Source organism: Crocuta crocuta, unplaced genomic scaffold (assembly GCF_008692635.1).
Source record: "Crocuta crocuta isolate KB4526 unplaced genomic scaffold, BGI_CrCroc_1.0 scaffold144, whole genome shotgun sequence".
Taxonomy (NCBI): Eukaryota; Metazoa; Chordata; class Mammalia; order Carnivora; family Hyaenidae; genus Crocuta; species Crocuta crocuta.
In genome coordinates this window covers 1323532-1328049 of record NW_027529669.1, presented here as the reverse complement: position 1 = coordinate 1328049, position 4518 = coordinate 1323532, and positions in this window count along the sequence as shown.

Here is a 4518-nt window from a genome sequence, read left to right as displayed (position 1 = left end):
CCCGCCTCGCACCGCCCCCCCCACATCAATAACCAGTCCGTGTTAACCCTTTGCACGCCCGGAAGCTACGGTGATGTAAGCTGAAGGCGACCAGGTCCTTCGGAATTAACACTCAGGCTCCGGGATCTTGCAGGTCTGAACCCCCAAAACCCCAGGGCCTAGGCCGGCCGGAATTGCTTGGGGATGGCTGAGAGACTTGACACTCGCCTCCCTCCTCCCCCAGGACCTAAGGAGGACTCTGAAAGTCGGGATTTCGGAGGGCTCTGAATTTGGGTGAAAAACGCCAGCACTGGGATCTGCAGTTGGGAACGCGCCCCCCGCTGCGGACACTTCGTCTGCTTGGGGGTGGGGAGGGAGGAGCCATCAGAATCGGGATCTTTGAACTTTTGGGTTAGAGAGGGGGGCAGAAGACGCTTTACCCTTAAAGCAACGTGCATAAATATCGCCCTCAGCCCACCCCCTTAAAAAGCCAACTTCTTGGGGCTGGCGCTCGACTCGCGTGCGTCCCTCCGCCTGCGTCCGCGGTGGCGCCCGTCCGCGCAGCTCCACGTGGGCCGGCTTCCTGACACTGCTCCGCGCTCCCNCAAACCTGCGCCGGGTCCCCAGCGCAGCCTCAATGCCCCCGGCCCCGCCCGCCCTGTCCCTCCAGCCGGGCGCTTTCTTCCCTCCCGACGCAGCCTCGGTGGCTCCGCATTTCAATAGCCTGGCCCGGGAGCCGGAGCCCCCACCCCGGCGCTGCCTGCGTCCGCCGTGGGACAGACGGGAGGGTATTCATTAACTGAGAGCCGAGGAATAACGGCATTATTCCCCCCAGAGAGGGCACCCTGCCCCCGCGACTATCTGAGGCTTCATTGTAAAAGGATTAAAAGTTAAAGACCTCCATCTTATGATTCTTTCATTTAATCTTCCTGGCGCCTGGGAGACATGGTCGATGGATGATGGCTTTTAAAATATTCCTAATGTCGGCTACCTTAAGACTCCAAGCCCGGCAAACAAACGTAATTTATTTCCAGAAGAAAGGGGATATTGAGATGTTTAAGTTTATGAACCGCCGTCCCCATGTATATTTGTTAAGTTCTGACAAATACCCAAATAACGTTAAAATCAGCCATTCATCACTTATGAATTTATGCAAAACTTCTGTGCCCCGGGCCAATNTCCGCCCTCCCGCCCGCGCCCCTCCTCCCCACCCCTGCCCACTTGGAAAACCCGCTCGCAGCCGGCGAGCTTCTCGGCTTTCAGAGCCAGAGCTGGTGTGAGCTGCGAGGACCCGGGCTGCTGCAGACGTGCCGGGCAGTAGACAGACCACCGCGCGCACAGACCAAAGGGCAGGCCCCAAGCCGCTCCGGACGCGATCCAGGCAGTCCCAGAAGAGAAGGAAGGAGGTGCTGGCTCCTGGAACCTTGTGACTAATGCACAGCCGGTTACGTCTCCATTATTATTAATGTTGATAATACTAATAATAGCATCACCGCGGAAAGGAGTAGAGAGCTCTGGGCAGAGAGGCAAGAAAACTGTCCTCTGCGGTCACCTAGTGTCTATCTCCTGTAAGGAGGAAAATTGATCTCGGTGTCTTCTGTGGCTTTGACAGCCTGTGCTTACGAATTCATGCAGCTGCTGGGGGCGACCGTGCCTCCCCAGGATGGAGACTTAGGACTCTTACAGATACAGACACATCCACTTTTTCTACTTCCTGGAAGAGAAGGGCAAGGTTTCCACCACTCCAGCCCTCCCACCAGGATTGCAGGAAATCAATCATCAACCCTCTATTTTCAACTCTTCCCTTTATTCCTTCCTTCCGCCCCTCCAACACTCCCCACACTTCATGCACATGTATGCTGAACGCCAAATGTCCACGAAAGCCGGCACCCTCAGGGGAGGGCCCTCTGGCCCCCAGAGTCTGGGAACGGGATCTGATTCCCTGTTGAGATGGAGAAGGCCAGGGGTCCATTATCAGTCTTGCTTCTGAGACCCCTGGGAAAGGGGGTTGAAGTTTGGTGGCAGCTGCAGAGGGAAGCTGGCTGTGTATTAAGAGCTCTTAGCTGTGCTGGATGGGGACCGCAGGGGGAGGGCCCAGCCCATATCGGTATTTTGAAGGGGTGATTCATCCTTTTTCTTTAATGCTCTTGGAATGTCAGAGCTGGAGGAGAGCTTAGATTCCAGTACCCACCACTCAATTCACAGATGAGAAGACTGAGGCCCCAGCAGGGACAGGCTGATCACACAGATTAATATAGCTGGGGTTGGCCAGGTGGTCGCCATTGTGCCTTTTCACTCTGCTCTTGTTCTTTGTTCCTTTAAAAAATTTTGTTTTTATTTTTTTTTTAACTGTATATATTTTTGATGGGGGAAGAGTTCTCTCCAACATTGACAGAGTAACAATTGAGCTTCAGGAAGATGATCAACTGTTCTGCTGTGTCTCTGCAGCAAGCAGTTATTATTAATGGTCTGTGGTGAGCCGAGCGTGAGCAGCACCAGGCCTATACGTGCATTCTCATTAGGTCTCTAGTTTCTAAATGAGGAGACTGAGCTCAGAGAGTTTATGCATCTTGCCCAATGCCACACAGTAAGTGGCACAATTATGATTCAAAATCTGAGCTGACATCAAAGCCTGTGCTTTTTCTAAATACGCTTCCTCCCTTCAAGGGCTTGAACACCTGGCTTGGGAGACACAATGTGCCAGATTATGTGTGCTGGCAAGTCCCAACCCAGGATCTGTAGGGATTCATACCGGGTAGGCCACACAACATGTTTGTATGCCTCCTTATGTGCTCACCCTCCACACGCACGCATATACATACACACACACACGAGGAGGAAGAGGTAAGTACTAAAGAATGGGGCACATGAAGGAAAAAGAGTTAGAAAAACATCAAACAAACTAAAGATGGAAAGAGGACCTGACTAAAGAAGATCTGAAAAGCAGGCTGTCGCCAAGTTATGAAGGAGGGTAAATGCCAACTAAGAGCACTAAATATTATTTTTCAGGAAATAGGGAGCCATTAAGAGCTCTTGATTCGGGCAGCGACACCATTAGAGCACTATGGCTGATGAATTCTTTACTTTTTGATCGCTGTTCTGGTTATCTATTGGTGCATGACAAGCTACACCAAAACTTGCAATCTTAGAACAATTTTATTTTGCTCGTGATTCTGTGTGTCAGGAATTTGGAGAGGGCTCAGGAGGGCAGTTCATCTCTGATATTCGTGGTGTTACCTGAGTGCTAGAAACCCGCTTCCCAAATGCCGTCTAGCCATTACGGGAGTTCAGCAGACCTGCTGACTGGAGCCGCTGCCAGTGGCTTCTCCATGTGCTTGGGTGTTCCAAAAGCCCAATGACTTCAGACTAGTGGGACTCCCTATGTGGTAGCTCAGGACTCTGAGAAAAAGTACTCTCAAGAGAACTGGATGGAAGTGGCCAGACTTCTTATTACTTGTCTCAGAAGTCATGCAACATTGTTTCCACCACAGTCGGTTGGTTACCAAGTTTCTAAAAGGAGTCCAAATTGAAGAGAAAGGGAAGTAGATATCACCTGTCAATGGGAGCAAGGAGCGAAGAATCGGTGGCCATCTTTAATCTACCACAAGCCAGGGTCTATACTGTCTGCTCAGGACACAAAAATGGGGAGATAGAGTCATCTCTCATTCAAATTTGGTGCCAGTGTGTAGGACTGGTTAGAAATGGGATAGTGGTCACTGGGAGGTTGGCCAAGGAGGACCTTGCTGTGAACCGGAGAGAATCAATAAGCGTGGATACTTGAGGAGTGCCAATGCCATTGAATACAAAAAGCATTTGCCAAAAGACTGGGGAGGACTTGGTGACTGACTGGATGTGGGGGCTGACAGAGGGGTTGAAGGGCCCCTGATGTTTCAGGCCTGCCAGGGTCCATGCACAGTAAAGGACACTCAGATGAAAGAGCTTCTTCCTTCACTGCCACCCTCAGACAGGCACAGAGAGGTTCCAGGCTCGTCCAGAAGAGGGAGGAATCTGAGGAGTCTGGGGAAGATTTCAGTTCATAACTGAGCAAAATGAAAGGATCCATAGAGGGATAGGTGGGGTGTAGGGAGACAGCTAAAGAGAGAAGGCTCTCTGAGGTTGGGGAGCAGTAAGAGTCTCCTCAGCAGAACAGAAGGGTCCAGGTGAACTTGCATTTGGAGATGGTATGAAGAAAGGCATAAAGAAACCTGAAATAGACCAAGGGGCAGAGAAAGTGACCGGCACACTTTGAGTGATACCATCAACCTGGTGCTTCATATTTGTCATCTTGTTTCACTCTCCCTGTGAAACGAGCATCATGCCCATTCCACTGGCAAGGTGAATGAGGCTCAGAGAAGCTGAGTGCCTGGCACACATCTGGTAAATAGAAGCATTTGGATTCACATGCGGGCCTGTGCAATTTCAAAGTGGCATCAGATCTGCTCCATAAAGGCTTCCCCTACCTGGAGTGAAGCACCCCCTTCTCTGTGCCCCTCTGTCACACTAAGACCGAAGCGTCATACTTTCTCCAGGAAGGAGACT